The 17,912-nt window shown below is 40.3% G+C and overlaps 1 protein-coding gene across 6 annotated transcripts in view; it reads left to right on the top strand.

The window, feature by feature from the left end:
• NTNG1 (netrin G1) overlaps positions 1–17,912 on the top strand; it is a 390,729-nt gene that overhangs the window by 97,626 nt on the left and 275,191 nt on the right. The window lies entirely within an intron of this gene.

Raw genomic sequence — 17,912 nt, 5'->3', positions numbered from 1 at the left:
CCAGACACACTTCTCACTCTTTCAACTTTACTAATTACTGCTGATTCCCAAAAGATAACAGCTATTCTGACTTTTTATAGCATAAACTAGTTTGGCTTGTTTTAGAATTTTATATAAATGGAATCATACCATATGTGCTCTTTCACATATGACTTTTTTGGTTGAATGTTGTGTTTTTTTAGATTCATCTACAATATTATGTGTCACTGTAGATCATTTATTCTCATTGCCTATTGTGACAATTTATTTGTCCATTCTACAATGGATGAAGGTTTGTGTAGTTTCCAGGGCTACTACAATATTCTAATGCATGATTTTTAGTTAACATGTAAGAATATGTTTTTCTTAGCTATATGTGGTAGCAGGTGTCTAGACTCTCATAGACATGGAAACACATTTTCTGAAGTGACTATACCTGGTCTCCCTTAAACTCCCATTTGCCTACCCCCTCTCACACCATGTCCTCATGAGCATTCAATATTTTGCATCTTTCCCCTTCCACTGTTCTGGGTATATAGTGGTATTTTGTTGTAGTTTTAATTTTCATTTCCCTTCTGAGTAATAAAATTTAACATCTTTTTATGTTTACTGGCCAGTTGGATGTGCCATTCATCATGATGAATATTTAATCAAGTAGATCTCCCTAACTAGATGGGAAGTTCTTTCTAGGAAAGGCTCATACCAGTCAGTTTTGCATCTCTCAAACTTTGTCAGCATATCTTTCATTTGTTGTACTCATCGCCCAGTGTTACATAGGTACTTGCTTGACCAAATGAATGTATAGAACATACAAGGTTTTTAACTTCTGTATCCTAAGCTGCACCCACTAACTACCCTAAGTATTACTCCTAGAAAATTAAATATGCAAATTTTAGATTGTAAGAATTGTTTAAAATGGTAATAAGTATTTAGTGCCTGGTATACACTGGTATAAATTGGATTCTGTGTGAGACTGTTGGCAGAGGGTTTATGGGTGGATCAAAGATAATTCCTTCACTCAGACAGCATCTAGACCAGGTGCCAGCCTTTATATAAAGTGCTGGTTTTGAATAAAAGACCTTGATGCCTGTTTTTCCCACCTTTCTGGTGCAATTGGATGGGGTTGGGGTCAGCAGAAAGCTGATATATAGCTCTTTAATCATAATGAACATGGAAAACACTTTGAAATTTGGTCTTGAGAGATTTCTGCTTAGTAATTTTCTGGGGAGAGATAAAAAGAATTTTCACTGGCATGTTTTCAAAAGTCATATGCAGTGTGTTTTGGAACTGAAGACATCCAATTACTTGGTACCTAATTTCACACATATCCTGGCCACTCTCAAGTGTCAGTGTGGGTTTTATTGAAGGAGTCCTTTTCTCCACCTGACACAGCTTTATTATCCCCAGTGATAGCAGAACTGAGGCCCTGCCCTAAGAAGACACTCTTCCTGGCACTAACTATGACACCTGGACATTTCATTTTGCTTCAGACAGCTTCCCATTTCCCCTCCCACATCTGTGAAAAACTCCTCTGTGGAATCACATAGTTTATGCAGCAGGCTTTTACATAAAAAAAAAAAAAAAAAAGACTTTCAGGCTTCGAACAGCCAGTTCCCCAAGGAAGAATATTGTAACTGTGAAGGTGATGGCACAAAGCCAATTTTTTTCATGGTGCTTAGTGAGCAATCCTGTTGTCCACTTCTTTATTATTTTAAACCAGTTCTTCACTCTGCTTTTCTCTTTTGATCAACATCTGCCTCTGCCCTAGAAAATGAGGTGAAAAATAAAATTTTCCATGGAGAAACTATATATGTTTAATATTTAGGGTCTAAATGTTAGCTGAGGTTTTTTTTTCTAGTATTAGAAATGATTAAAAACATTTTACCCTAGTGAAAATGAGTTGCCATGTGTATTCAGTTTTAGTAATTCTTGTGCCAGTTCCTTCCCTCCATGCCCTATGAAGTTATAAATACTTCCACGACCCCTGTTTCACTGAATCTTGTACCTGTTGACTCTTTTAAGATTCTTGGCTTCATGCACTTGCCCTGTTATAGTTAGGGGCCCCTGGGAAGGTTTCTACCACACCGTGAACTTGAACCTGTGCTAACAGCAACAGCATGGCAGTGTGATTTTCTTCCTCTTTCATCCTGGCTCTGGCTCCAGGGACTCTTGCTGCTGTTGCCTCTGGTATCCACAGAAGAATGGTTTCTGTGGGGAGTCCCTACCTGCCCAGTGACTGTGAAGGCAGCTGAGGTTGAAACACTTAAGGCACCAAAGGGGATGTGTATTCTCCTCCAGAGATGCCAGGGCACTAAAGTCATGCCCTGAGTCATGCAGAAGTAAGGAGAGGGCTTCTTTGCTCAGTTTAGTGTCAGCTGTTATCAAATATGGCTATAAGCAATTTATGCCCCAGTGTCTCCCTATGTTTATAATGAAGGAACTCTTTCATTTCCAGAGGTCCGGTTGGCAGACATATGCCCCAACCCCATTCTGCAGTGAGAATCATCCACCCTTTCCAGGGACCAAGGCACTGCTCTTAGGGTAGGTTGTCTCTATAATCCATTGCCTTGGTCCCCCTGCAGTGGTCACTGAGGGACTTACCTTCCAGTTCATCTGACACACATGTCTCTTGTCAGCCATGCTTGCAGCTTCTGCAGGCTTTCTCTGGGACTCCGCCACCACTGTGGTGATGCCCCTGCCCACATGGCCATGCATTTGTAAGTTACCTATTCTTGCCAATAAATAGGACCATTTAGGAAAAATAGAGAACATTCCCAGTTATTCAGTGTACAAACAAATGAAGCTCAAATGTTGTATTTTGTGTTTGTAAGCCATTTGCTTGGTTTCTGAGACTCCAAATTCTTTTGTAATTTTCAAACTGGTGGCATCTGCTTTGTCTCGCTCAGTTTAAGTGCAAATACTCATATGGCATTGAGAATGAATCCTTGCTCCTCTACTCTGGCCTGCTCTCATTTGAAACCATATCTGTTACCCTATTCTCTTTGTGTCAGTGACAAGTTTTAATTTGGGGAGCACATTGAATGAGTGTTTTTCAAGAGACTGCTATGTGCCAAGTACTGTAGTCAGATAGATTTGCTTCAAAGTATATCCTTGAGTAAAGCAGCAAAGAAAGCAGATGGTGAAATAGTGGTGGGTTAAGGTAGTGGTATATAAAAAGTATGAAAGGAGCAGCTGTGAGGGGTAACAGGACTTATAGGTACAAAAAGTCTTCTTGCATTGGCTATTGGGTAGTCCAGAGGGAGCTGCCCACACATGAAGAAAGTCTATCTTTAGGAGGAAAAAATAGAACCTTTATATTTTGGGGCGGGGGAGGGGGTTCCAGAGAGAGATCTAACAAAGATGTGTCAATAGTTCAGACAGTGCCTGAAGTTGGCATTGTTATCATTCCCTCTTGTCAACCAATATTCTGCTACCTTCTGTTTAGTGGTTCAGTTTGTTTCAGTTGGGTGGTTCAAGATTTCAATCAACTGCAACTAAGATATATGATTTTTTTTTTTTTTACAGGCAGAGTGGACAGTGAGAGAGAGAGACAGAGAAAAAGGTCTTCCTTTGCTGTTGGTTCACCCTCCAATGGCCGCCGCGGCCGGCACGCTGCGGCCAGTGCACCGCGCTGATCCAATGGCAGGAGCCAGGCGCCTCTCCTGGTCTCCCATGGGGTGCAGGTGCCCAAGGACTTGGGCCATCCTCCACCACACTCCTGGGCCACAGCAGAGAGCTGGCCTGGAAGAGGGGCAACCAGGGCAGAATCTGGTGCCCCAACCGGGACTAGAACCCGGTGTGCAGGCGCCGCTAGGCGGAGGATTAGCCTATTGAGCCATGGCGCTGGCCAAGATATATGATTTAAATATGTGTAATTACCAAGGATGATAATGCCAGAGTTGAGTGTTGAGGAAGGAGAAGAGCATTACAGAAAGGGTAGCCACTTTGAGCAAAGATTGGAAGGATATGCAAATTATATTTAAATATGAATGGTGAGGACATTCTTGGAGGGGACAGGGAAACTGCTCTAAGGATGACAGAGAATCATTTTCCCAAGAGATCAGGCAGAGAAATTTCAGGTTTTACACTGAAGACAATACTAAAATAATGCACATTAGGAAGATAGCTTTCGTACTATAATCTTTCTTCCAAATAACCTGGAATGGAACAAAAATGATGATAAGGAGAGAAGTTAGACAACTAGTGGGTTACTGCAGTATGACATGATGAAGAACCAAATTAAGGCAGTGGTCCTAAAGGGACAATTTGAAGGGAGAATACAGAGGTAAAACCTCCAGGGGAGGTCCTGGGCCTGCTCCATTGAGATGGGGAACCCAGGAGACAGCCAGTCTAGAGGGAAGATGAGGTATATACCCAAAGAGCCAGGGGATTCTGAGCAATCTTAAGTGACTGCCAGACGAACCTTAAAAAATAGTATTTTCCATATATTTATTTATCTGTGGAAGAGATTTTACAGGGAGGATAGGTTTAGATTAGTTGATCTTTCAAATGTCTTCAAGTGATTTTTTTTTATTTTTCATTTTTTATTCAGTAAATATCAATTTCCAAAGTACAGTTTATGGATTACAATGGCTTCCCCCCCCCCCATAATTTCCCTCCCACTCGCACCAATCCCATCTCCCGCTCCCTCTCCCATTCCATTCACATCAAGATGCATTTTCTTTTTTTTTTTAACTTTTATTTAATGAATATAGATTTCCAAAGTACAGCTTATGGACTACATTGGCTCCCCCCCCCCCCGATGACTTCCCTCCCACCCGCAACCCTCCCCTTTCCCGCTCTCTCTCCCCTTCCATTCATATCAAGATTCATTTTCAATTATCTTTATATACAGAAGATCAGTTTAGTATATATTAAATAAAGATTTCATCAGCTTGCACCCACACAGAAACACAAAGTGTAAAATACTGTTTCAGTACTAGTTATAGCATTAATTCACATTGGACAACACATTAAGGACAGAACCCACATGAGAAGTAAGTACACAGTGACTCCTGTTGTTGACTTAACAATTTGACACTCTTGTTTATGGCATCAGAAATCTCCTTAGGCTCTAGTCATGAGTTGCCAAGGCTATGGAAGCCTTTTGAGTTCGCCGACTTCGAACTTATTCCAACAGGGTCATAGTCAAAGTGGAGGTTCTCTCCTCCATTCAGAGAAAGGTACCTCTTTCTTTGATAGCCCCGTTCTTTCCAATGGGATCTCACTCACAAAGATCTTCATTTAGGTCTTTTTTTTTTTTTTTTCCCCCAGGGTGTCTTAGTTTCCATGCCTGAAATACTCTCATGGGCTCTTCAGCCATATCCCAATGCCTTAAGGGCTGATTCTGAGGCCAGAGTGCTATTTAGGACATCTGCCATTCTATGAGTCTTCTGTGTATCCCGCTTCCATGTTGGATTGTTCTCTCCCTTTTTTATTCTATCAGTTAGTATTAGCAGACACTAGTCTTGTTTGTGTGATCCCTTTGACTCTTAGACCTATCAGTGTGATCAATTGTGAACTGAAATTGATCACTTAGAGTAGTGAGATGGCATTGGTACATGCCACCTTGATGGGATTGTATTGGAATCCCCTAGCACATTTCTAACTCCACCATGTGGGGCAAGTCCCATTGAGCATGTCCCAAATTGTACATCTCCTCCCTCTCTTATTCCCACTCTTATATTTAACAGGGGTCTCTTTTCAGTTAAAATTTAAACACCTAAGAATAATTGTGTGTTAATTACAGACTTCAACCAATAGTATTAAGTAGAACAAAAAAAAATACTAAACGGGATAAAGTATTACATTGTACATCAACAGTCAGGACAAGGGCTGATCAAGTCACTGTTTCTACTAGTGTCCCTTTCACTTCAACAGGTTTCCCCTTTGCTGCTCAGTTAGTTGAAACCGATCAGGGAGAACATATGATATTTGTCCTTTTGGGACTGGCTTAATTCACTCAGCATGATGTTTTCCAGATTCCTCCATTTTGTTGTAAGTGACTGGATTTCATTGTTTTTGACTGCTGTATAGTATTCTATAGAGTACATGTCCCATAATTTCTTTTTCCAGTCTACTGTTGATGGGCATTTGGGTTGATTCCAGGTCTTAGCTATTGTGAATTGAGCTGCAATAAACATTAATGTGCAGACAGCTTGCTTGTTTGCCAATTTAATTTCCTTTGGGTAAATTCCAAGGAGTGGGATGGCTGGGTTGTATGGGAGGGTTATATTCAGGTTTCTGAAGAACCTCCAGACTGACTTCCATAGTGGCTTAACCAGTTTGCATTCCCACCAACAGTGGGTTAGTGTCCCTTTTTCCCCACATCCTCGCCAGCATCTATTGTTGGTAGAATTCTGAATGTGAGCCATTCTAACTGGGGTCAGGTGAAACCTCATTGTGGTTTTGATTTGCATTTCCCTGATTGCTAGTGATCTTGAACATCTTTTCATGTGCCTGTTGGCCATTTGGATTTCCTCTTTTGAAAAATGTCTATTGAGGTCTTTAGCCCATCTCTTAAGTGGATTGTTTGTTTTGATGTTGTGGAGTTTCTTGATTTCTTTGTATATTCTGGTTATCAACCCTTTATCTGTTGCATAGTTTGCAAATATTTTTTCCCATTCTGTTGGTTGCCTCTTCACTTTCCTGACTGTTTCTTTTGCAGTACAGAAGCTTCTCAATTTGATGCAATCCCAAATGTTAATTTTGGCTTTGACTGCCTGTGCTTCTGGGGTCTTTTCTAAGAAGTCTTTGCCAGTACCTATATTTTGCAGGATTTCTCCTATGCTCTCTATAATTTGAAGCTGTCGGGTCATAGATTTAGGTATTTAATCCATGTTGAGTGGATTTTTGTGTAAGGTGAAAGGTAGGGGTCTTGCTTCATGATTCTGCACGTGGAAATCCAGTTTTCCCAGCACCATTTATTGTATAGACTGTCCTTACTCCAGGGATTGGTTTTGGATCCTTGATCAAATATAAGTTGGCTATAGATGTTTGGATTGATTTCTGGTGTTTCTATTCTGTTCCATTGGTCTATCCATCTGTTTCTATACCAGTTCCATGCTGTTTTGATAACAACTGCCCTGTAGTATGTCCTGAAATCTGGTATTGTGATGCCTCCGGCTTTGTTTTTCTTGTACAAGATTGCTTTAGCTATTCGAGGTCTCTTGTGCCTCCATATGAATTTCAGCATCATTTTTTCTAGATCTGAGAAGAATGTCCTTGGTATCTTGATTGGTATTGCATTGAATCTGTAAATTGCTTTTGGGAGAATGGACATTTTGATGATGTTGATTCTTCCAATCCATGAGCATGGAAGATTTTTCCATTTTTTGGTATCCTCTTCTATTTCTTTCTTTAAGATTTTGTGATTCTCATTGTAGAGATCTTTAACATTGTTGCTTAAGTTTATTCCAAGGTATTTGATTGTTTTTGTAGCTATTGTGAATGGGATTGGTCTTAGAAGTTCTTCCTCAGCCATGGCATTGTCTGTGTATACAAAGGCTGTTGATTTTTGTGCGTTGGTTTTATATCCTTCTACTTTGCCAAGCTCTTCTATGAGTTCCAATAGTCTTAGTAGAGTTCTTTGGATCCCCTAAATAAAGAATCATATCATCTGCAAAGAGGGACAGTTTGACTTCTTCCTTCCCATTTTGTATCCCTTTAATTTCTTTTTATTGCCTAATAGCTCTGGCTAAAACTTCCAGAACTATATTGAATAGCAGTGGTGAGAGTGGGTATCCCTGTCTGGTGCCAGATTTCAGTGGAAATGCTTCCAACTTTTCCCCATTCAATAGGATGTTGGCCGTGGTTTTTTCATAAATTGCTTTGATTGTATTGAGGAATGTTCCTTCCAAACCCAGTTTGCTTAGAGTTTTCATCATGAAAGGGTTTTGTATTTTATCAAATGCTTTCTTGGCGTCTATTGAGATAATCATGTGGTTTTTCTTCTGCAATCTGTTAATGTAGTGTATCACATTGATTGATTTGTGAACATTGAACCATCCCTGCATGCCAGGGATAAATCCCACTTGGTCTGGGTGGATGATCTTCCTGATGTGTTGTTGCATTCTATTGGCCAGAATTTTATTGAGGATTTTTGCATCTATGTTCATCAGGGATATTGGTCTGTAATTCTCTTTCAATGCTGCATCTTTTTCTGGCTTAGGAATTAAGGTGATGCTGGCTTCATAGAATTTGGGAGGATTCCCTCGTTTTCAATTGTTCTGAATAGTTTGAGAAGAATTGGAGTCAGTTCTTCTTTAAATGTCTGGTAGAATTCAGCAGTGAATCCATCTGGTCCTGGGCTTTTCTTTGTTTGGAGGGCCTTTATTACTGTTTCAATTTCTGTCTCAGTTATGGGTCTGTTTAGGTTTTCTGTGTCTTCCTGGTTCAATTTAGGTAGGTTGCATGTGTCCAGGAATCTATCCATTTCTGATAGGTTTCCCTGTTTGCTGGCATACAAGTCCTTGTAGTAATTTCTGATGATTCTTTTTATTTCTGTGGTGTCTGTTGTTACGTTTCCTTTTTCGTCTCTGATTTTATTGATTTGGGTCTTTTCTCTTCTTTTTTTAGTTAGTTGGGCCAATGGGGTGTTAATTTTGTTTATTTTTTCAAAAAACCAGCTCCTCGTTTGGCTGATTTTTTGTAATGTTTTTTTTTTTTTTTGATTCAATCCTGTTGATTTCTTCTCTGATTTTAATTATTTCTCTTCTCCTACTAGATTTGGGTCTGGTTTGCTGCAGATTTTCTAGATCCTTCTGATGAATTGAAAGCTCATTTATTTGGTGCCTTTCCAATTTCTTGATGTAGGCACCTATTGATATAAACTTTCCTCTTAACACTGCTTTTGCTGTATCCCATAAGTTTTGGTATGTTGTGCTGTTATCCTCATTTACTTCCAGAAAATTTTTGATTTCTCTTTTGATTCCTTCTATGACCCATTGTTCATTCAGGAGCATGTTGTTCAATCTCCACGTGTTTGCATATGCTCTAGGGATTCCTGAGTTGCTAATTTCCAATTTCATTCCTTTATGGTCTGAGAAGCTGCATGGTATGATTCTAATTCTTTTGAATTTGCTGAGACTTGCTTTATGGCCTAGTATGTGGTCAATCCTAGAGAAGGAATCTATACAAATGTTCAAATTCCAGCCTCAGTTCCTGGCTTTTCATGTCTTCCATTTTAATTTGTCCTCCCTATACCTCGCTAATCTTGTTTTTAGCTGCTTTTCCATGCCACGCTTTGGGACCCAGATACCAGCTCCCTCCATGGTCCTTTGGATGCTCCCTTATGTAGAATCCCCTCTCCCATTCTTTCTTTATCCATCAGCTTAGCTCAGCTATTCCTTCATTCCTTTGAGATGCCTTCTCCATGTTGTACTCTATAATGTAGCTTTAATATATCTTCTGAACATCAACCTATACTCAATCCCTATGAACATCAACTTGAACTGAATCAGTGTTCCATATTTGCTGTGATTTAGAGCCCTAATGGCTACATACATGTTAGTTTGCTTTCTCAACTATACCTAGTGCACTTTAGGAGTCTCTGGGTTCAGAATAGTGCTAAGTGAATTATGGAAGCATCATATCAGTAAGTTGTATGTGGTCTTTATTAGAATCTTTCCCAATCCCTATTTTGTCTGGCAGAATTTTATTTATACATCTGTTAAGATACAGTTCAAATTTTATCTCATCTGTGAACATAAGCTTCAGATTGAACTGAATACTTTCTTCATACTTACTCTCTTCATTCAAATGTATAATATACTTTTGAATATTTGAGAATATTGAGAAATGTATAATATACATTTGAATATTTGAGAAAATCTGTCATAATATTTATCAAATAATATAAAGTGGCATCTCCAATAATACATAAAAGAGGCAAACATGGTTGTTTCAATATCTCCAAGCCACTATGCCTAGTGCGATTATTACTTGACCCTTGGAAAGATCTTTGCAGGAAAAAGAATCTCCTATTTGTATCCATGGAGTCCCATTAGCTTTGCAGCATGAGGAGAAGGTTGAACTCATCCAGGGAAAAACCCATCAGCTGACAGCAAGCAGATGATGAGATCTCTCACCAGATTAAAAAGGGAAGGGCAGCAACTCATTAGGTAACACAGAGATGTCTGCTTAATTACTTGAAAAATGTCTGAGCCAGTACATTTTATGACACCTGGAGGGTATAAACATGCCCATAAATTTAATTAATTTTCTTTCTTCTTTCATTGCACCTGTATGGCCTAAAGGAAAAGAACTCTAATGAAAGTACAATCAAGCACTTCTGCTGGACTTCCACAATTCATTTGGGCAATATTCAGAAAATGAAATACTGAATTTTGCATCAGTTTATGGGGAGAAATGTATTTGGAAAAATGCAACCCAGCAGTGAAATTATTCCCACGTCAAACTCTGATCAATGGCTCCTTCAGATTTATTTCCAAAAAGAGCTTAAATCTCTTTCTAGAAATATTAAAATATATTTAATGCTCATAAATCTCTAAGGAGAAAATAAGAACTAGATATTATTGTTTTCCTGGATGAAAACATCATATAGGAATTAAAAGGCTTAGGGGATTTGGTTAAATCCATAGAGCAAGAACCTCCTTTACTCTCTAGTATATTAACACAACCCATACATTTTATTTGTCAAAAATCTATAAATCTATGATATTACTGACTTTATCAAATGTAATCTTAATATTAATGAGTATGCTTGAATAATCATTGTAATAATATTATATCATTTAATGAGTTCTTACTATTCTCCAGAGACTGTCCCCATTCTCTACAAATCTTATCTTGAATCCTTGCATCAGCACTGCAACAAAAGTAATACCCCATTTAAGATGACTCCCAGTAAGATTAAGGGACTTTTCCAAGGACACATAGTTAATAAAAAAAATAAGATTCAAGTTCAGGTCTTTTTGGCTTCAAAATTGGTGCTCATTTAATTTTGCTATATTAACAGTAATATCAAGACATTTTTCTACTTGCTAATTTAGTTTTACTGAACACATGCAAAGACTGTAGACATATCTTGTTTTCTTTTTATTTTATTTTATTTATTTATTTTTTGACAGGCAGAGTGGACAGTGAGAGAGAGAGACAGAGAGAAAGGTCTTCCTTTGCCGTTGGTTCACCCTCCAATGGCCGCCGCGGCTGGCACGCTGCGGCCGGCGCACCACGCTGATCCAATGGCAGGAGCCAGGTACTTATCCTGGTCTCCCATGGGATGCAGGGCCCAAGCACTTGGGCCATCCTCCACTGCACTCCCTGGCCACAGCAGAGAGCTGGTCTGGAAGAGGGGCAACCGGGAAAGAATCCGGCACCCTGACCGGGACTAGAACCCGGTGTGCCGGCGCCACAAGGCAGAGGATTAGCCTAGTGAGCCGCGGCGCCGGCCGACATATCTTATTTTCTTAAGAGAATCTTCGCATTATTGAGCTTTGAAGAGTGAATCATTCACTGGAGCATCTGTACATAGCCCAACTAATTTGCCTTCCCAAGAACTTACAGAGGAAAACTCCAGCTGTATTGATTCCATTTAACCTGAAATATATTTGCTTGTGTCCATTTGTTCCTATAGCAGTGATGAAAGGACTTCTTTATTCCTGTAATATAGGAGAAGGGGGGCATGAAAAGAGTAATATTGAGCACCTGCTCTGTACCCATTATCCACCTATGCCTTGTTCATGTTGACTTACTTGGAGCAAGTTAGGTGGATGATGGCAGTAACCATTCAGAAGCCAGACGTGTTTTCAAGGAAGAGCTCTTGGGAACACCCCAGGGTGATGCTGTCTCGTGTCTTGGAATTCTGCTTTTTAAAAGACATGGTAGTGAATGCCAAGATTCACAGTCAAACATATTCCAGGGTGATTGGAAAATTGTGCTACATTAAAGTGAAGTGAAATATTTTCATTTTAGTTGTTAAATTCCTCATACTGCCATGATATACCATAGTTAGTGCTGTGTTCAGTTTTAATCTCTTGTAAACTCATTGACTGTTAATGTTTAGTGGGCTCATAAGCTAATTTGAATTGATATGATTTTGCACAATCAAGCCCATTACACTTGTTTCAATTTTTTGCATCATGGCTCTAACATCTGGAAGCTATGAAAAGCACAACAGCTTGCCTAAAGAGACATCACAAGAAATCATGTTAAAGGACATATTATGAAGACTTGGCTAACTGTTGGCACTAAAGCTCGAGCCACAGTGTTTCCATTTCTGTACTGCACATCACAGAGGGGAGTAGACATGGGGATGGAGTATGTGTGGAAAGCTGCACCCGAAATTCTCCTTAAGACTTGCTTTTCCCAAAATAGATTCTTTTCTAAGTACCTACTGAGCCGCACTCCTGTTCCCTTCCCTGCTTGTTTTATGCCAGGCCAGTTATTAATTGAACTATGACTAGTTCCTCAGAGATACTTTGGACTTAATTAGGTCTAGCTGACAAATTCCTGTGGCAGAATCAGAAATACCTTTTCTATTCCAGACTGTGAACCATCACATGTGCTGTATGCCTCTGTGCTTTTCCAATCATTATTCTTTGAAGAAGCTAGTAAACAAGTAATTCTGCCTTAGAAAGTGCAACATTTTAAAAAGAGCCTGCCTGTGGTTTTATGCCAGCCAGAGCAAGGGTGAATTAAGGTACCAAATTCATTGACATTTTGAATGTGTTCCTAACCTCTTGATTTAGATTAACATATGTTTGTGAGTCTTACTTTTTAAATACATCCTTTATATTATACTTGTTTGTTTGTTTGTTTGTTTATTGTACATGCATGGCATAGAAGCTGAGAGAATATTCTCTAAGGCCAGACTGCCAAATCCTGGCTCCCCTGCTCATTAGCCATGTGACTTTGGGCAAAGATTTGATCCTCTCGTAGCCTCAGTTTCCTCACTTGTCAAGACGATATCTCCTAGGATTATTGTGAACATTAAATGATTTAAAGGGGTTAGAACAGTGTTTGGCAAGGCAAAAGATATGTGCTGAATAGATCATCATTATTATAATTAATGCTATGCATCTTTAGTTACTGTAATAACATTCTTATTCACAGTCATTGTGGAAAAAAGAAAAATATAGAAAATAATTTAAAATGGCATGTATGGGGGCCGGCACTGTGGTGTAGCGGGTTAAGCCGCCACTGCAGTGCTGGCATCCCATATGGACGCCAGTTCGAGTCCTGGCTGTTCCACTTTGAATCCAGCTCTCTGCTATGCCCTGGGAAAGCAGTAGAAGACGGCCAAGGTCCTTGGGCCCCTGCACCTGCATGGGAGACTCAGAAGAAGCTCCTGGCTCCTGACTTCAGATCAGCACAGCTCCAGCCATTGCGGCCAATTGGGAAGTGAACAAGTGATGGAAGAACCCTCCCCCCCCTCCTTGTCTCTCTGTGTAACTCTGGCTTTTAAATAAATAAATCTTAAAAAAAAAATGGCATATATTTCCCTTCTTCCCATCACTGAGAAGCAATTTTTTGTCACCATTTTGAAATGTTTCATTCCAATAATTTTTACTTCATTTAAACTCTTCTACTTATTATCAGTGTAACCTTGACCAAATTGCTTACCTTCTCTAAGTCTTGGTTGCATTGTATAATCCAAGTAATTATAGTACCTCCATCACAGGGCTTAATGAGGATTAATTAAGATATCTCATGTAAAGTTCTTAGTTCAGTACTTGGCCTATGTTTAGGTTAAAACATGCAATATTTTTTTTTTTTGACAGGCAGAGTGGATAGTGAGAGAGAGAGACAGAGAGAAAGGTCTTCCTTTGCCGTTGGTTCACCCTCCAATGGCTGCCACGGTTGGCGCACTGCAGCCGGTGCACCACGCTGATCCGAAGGCAGGAGCCAGGTGCTTCTCCTGGTCTCCCATGGGGTGCAGGGCCCAAGCACTTGGGCCATCCTCCACTGCCTTCCCGGGCCACAGCAGAGAACTGGCCTGGAAGAGGGGCAACCGGGACAGAATCCAGCGCCCTGACCGGGACTAGAACCTGGTGTGCTGGTGCCGCTAGGTGGAGGATTAGCCTATTGAGCCGCAGCGCCGGCTGTAATATTTTCAATATTCACTAAAAAGACCTGCAAAAAGACAGTTTCATACAGCTCACTCTAATGAAAGAGCTCCGTGTATATGAGCTTTCATGATAACGCTATACAGGGCTGTGATGATACAAGGACAATTACGCAGGGACCTCAACCCACAGCGAGGTTGTACTCCTAAAGCTAGGAAAACCATTTGCTTAAAAACAAACACACACACACCAATGAGAAAAAAATTGATCCATGCTCTAACAAAGCATGGACTAAGTGTTGGAGGATTCTGAGGAACGCAGATTACAAATTGTCTGCAAGGATTCATGGTGGCCGTGGGTTGGAGGTGACATCTCAGCTGGCCTCTGAGGTATAGCTACCAACATGCAAGGAAAGACCTTTCTTGGTAGAAGGAAAATCCCAAGGTACAGTAGGAATATGCAGAGCAAATAATTCATTTGTTAGACCCTTAGGTGCATGAGGTCTGGAGGCAGAAGGCAATGCCCATGTGTGTCATCACTCGGCAGAGGGCCTGGCCCATGCCTGGGTCCTAGTATATATTTGAACCAATGTATACTAAGGGAAGTGGGCTCTATATTTAACAAGTAAGGAGAATGGAACATTTTTGTGCAAAAGAGTGCAATTGTCAGTGTCATCCTTTGGAAAGCTGAGCTGGGGTAATGTGTCCCTTGAAGTTTGAAGAGCAGCTCCTAGAAGCAAAGATACTTCTGCATGTTCAGGGCCCTGCTGAGCTCCAAAGCCTTATCTCTAACCTTTCCTCCTCCTCCTTCCCTGCCTCTCCCACATTCTGAGATGGCTCCCCCTAACTGATTTCAGCACCTTTAACTTGCTGAATTTTTTCCTGTGTCTCAAACCTTCACTCCTGGTCCATCTGCCTTGAGTCTGCTTCTCCTCACCACTAGGCTAACTCCTGCTCATCTTTCATCACAATAGATGAATTGCTCCTTGCAGGAGGCCATCTCTGACTTGCTGTCACCCAGTAAGTCTGGATGGCATCTCTCCTGGGAACTTCCTTGCACCCTGTACTTTCCACATACTGGAACTTCCTATACTTCATCATGGCTGTCAGTTCCTCTGCACCTGCCTCCTGAGCACTACAGAGCAAAAGCTCTGGCCAACTGAGGACTCTGTGACTTACTGGGTGAGAGCAGGGGTTGAGATAGATGAAGTATAAACCTGGCTCTGTGTCCATTTTGTACTTTGGTGACTGAGTTACTTTATGTAGCTAACTGTCATGGTCCTCATCTGTACGATAAGGATAATAGCCTAAAATTTAGGGTGGGTATAACAGTTAAATGTGGTAGCATAGATAAACTCCTTAGCACAGTCCCTGAAATGTTATTGAAATAGCCTAAGTACTTATTAAAACTTTGCTGCTAGGAATCACAATCCTATTCCTAGAATGTTCCTCAGCTATATATCACCTATATGCACAATACCTATGCCAAATATTGTAGGATGATTGAAACAATGCTTGTACAAATGAAGATATAGATGTGAAGAACATTTTAGAGATGGAAATCAGCAATTTACCAGATATGGGTGGGGGTTGGGGAAGGCAGGCTCTGTCTAGGACCTGAGGCTGGTGGATGGGAAGACCAGTAGTGCCTTTCCGGATAGGAGAAGTGTTCAGTGAGAAAAGAGAATCAATTCAGTTTTCATTTGGGGACATACTGAGTTCTGAGCTTGGTACAGAGATCCATATGTAGTCCTGGAGCTTAGGAAAGAACTTTTGCCTGTAATATATGCTTGAATTTCATTTTAAGAAGGACTGTTTCCAGCCAGTGCTTTCCTACCTGTAATGTGCACAGAAATAACTTGGGGAGAGTGTTTAGCAAGCTTCTAGATCTCATCTCTACAGATTTTGATCAGTAGTGTAGGATTGTGGTGGAGCCCAGAAATATGCATTTTGACAAATAACTTAGACATATGCTATGACTTTAAACAAATTACTTCATTTGAGTTTTAGTTTCTGTAGTTCAATGGGAATAATGCCAACCTTTTTATGGTGGAAAGGAGGAGAGAACATGTATGGACAGTAGCTTATAGAGTAGGGAATCTATAAGGAGGCTATCAACAGGTTGGAAGTGTGTGTGTGTGTATAAAGATTGTGTCACATGATGTAGAGAGTTCTTGCACAAAACATGGTATCCCATGTGATATCAGAAATTGATAAAGGGAGAGAAATGAGAATAGGCTAATGAACTTGATAAACAAAAGTCATGGGTGAAAGAATTGTATCTATGGGCAAGAGCCTAGGACATGAGGGGAATGAAAGGGGATTAATGGATGTCTCTTGCTGTTTTGCGAATAAAAGAATATTTAACAAATTGGTAAAGCACTAACAGTGTGCTCTAAGTAAAATATAGTATCAATCAGAATGACTATATTTTTCATTATTTCCAAGTGTTTGTATTATGGGCAGTTTTAAATTCTATGCTTTTCTTCAGCTGTATTTGCTAATTTTCTATACTTAACCTACCTGTTTTATAATGAAAATGAAATAAACATCATTCTTAAATTTTCTGTGTGGAACAAGTATGAAAAAGTGATAACTCTGGGGACAATAGGTCTAAGAAAAAGACCTATTTTTTTAAGGTTAGAGAACATTATTCTTTTCTGTTTGCCTGTTAGATAAGGTGGAGGAGGAGTGAGGTGAGGATAAAATCCTGGAAGAATCAATTTAGAATTGTGTCAGATTGAACAGTGATCCTGAGAATGGAGAAAAGAGGCATTTTATGTAGGAATAAGAAGAGAATTCTCAAAAATAATAATGAAACTCTGAGGAATAAAGGTATTTAGACTCACATGGAGGCTGGCGCTGCGGCTCACTTGGCTAATCCTCTGCCTGCGGCGCCAGCACCCCGGGTTCTAGTCCCAGTTGGGGCACCGGATTCTGTCCCGATTGCTCCTCTTCAAGTCCAGCTCTCTGCTGTGGCCCAGGAGGGCAGTGGAGGATGGCCCAAGTGCTTGAGCCCTGTACCCGCATGGGAGATCATGAGGAAGTACCTGGCTCCTGGCTTCGGATGGGCACAGCGCGCTAGGCGCAGTACACCAGCCATAGCGGCCATTTGGGGGGTTAACCAACAGAAAAGGAAGACCTTTCTCTCTGTTTCTTTCTCTCTCTCACTGTCTAACTCTGCTTGTCAAAAAAAAAAAAAAAAGACTCACATGGAAATTTTGAAAATGTTAGTGCATTTGTTTTAAGATGTTTTTGTTAGAGTAAAAGGTCATGGATTTGATACTCTAATGGGCTGGTTAATTTCTTCTCATTCCTATAGACTAGATAATTTACCCTAACATCACACACCTGCTTTATAGAGAGATGCCAAGGGTCACCAAGAACACCACACAATAGAAGATGAGTGGATCCCTGCAAATTTATGAGCATAATGCAAAGAAATCTCAGGTGTATCTGTTAGGAGGGTGCCCCTGTCTGACACAGGATCTTGACTTGCCTGAAGATTTGATATATATGGTTATGAAGATATAAAACCAGAAACCAAAGCCCACATTCTTGGGGTTCTTCTTCCCTGAAGAAGATTGCCATAAGATGTTTGCCCATGGAGATCTATGAAACACATTTTCAAGAAAATTGATGTTTGTCTGGAGACTGCAGTGCTTCAGTCACTGATTTCTAAGCCTGGTGACTTATGGCATCATCTCCCATGTAGCACATCTCCGTTTTCCTGGATCTTCAGACTGTTTCACCCTCTCTAAACCCTCACCACATAGAGACCAAATCAAGAGGGGGTATGGAGCACAGTCCCCTGGGAAGCTACTATCTGAGTGCTTTATGTGGTCAGACATTTGTCGTTCCCTAAAGATTTTACTAAATGGGATTTGATTCAGTTTTTCTGCCTGGA

The sequence above is a fragment of the Oryctolagus cuniculus genome, chromosome 7 (genome assembly GCF_964237555.1).
Source record: "Oryctolagus cuniculus chromosome 7, mOryCun1.1, whole genome shotgun sequence".
NCBI classification, from domain to species: Eukaryota; Metazoa; Chordata; class Mammalia; order Lagomorpha; family Leporidae; genus Oryctolagus; species Oryctolagus cuniculus.
This window is presented reverse-complemented; position numbering and strand designations above follow the sequence as displayed.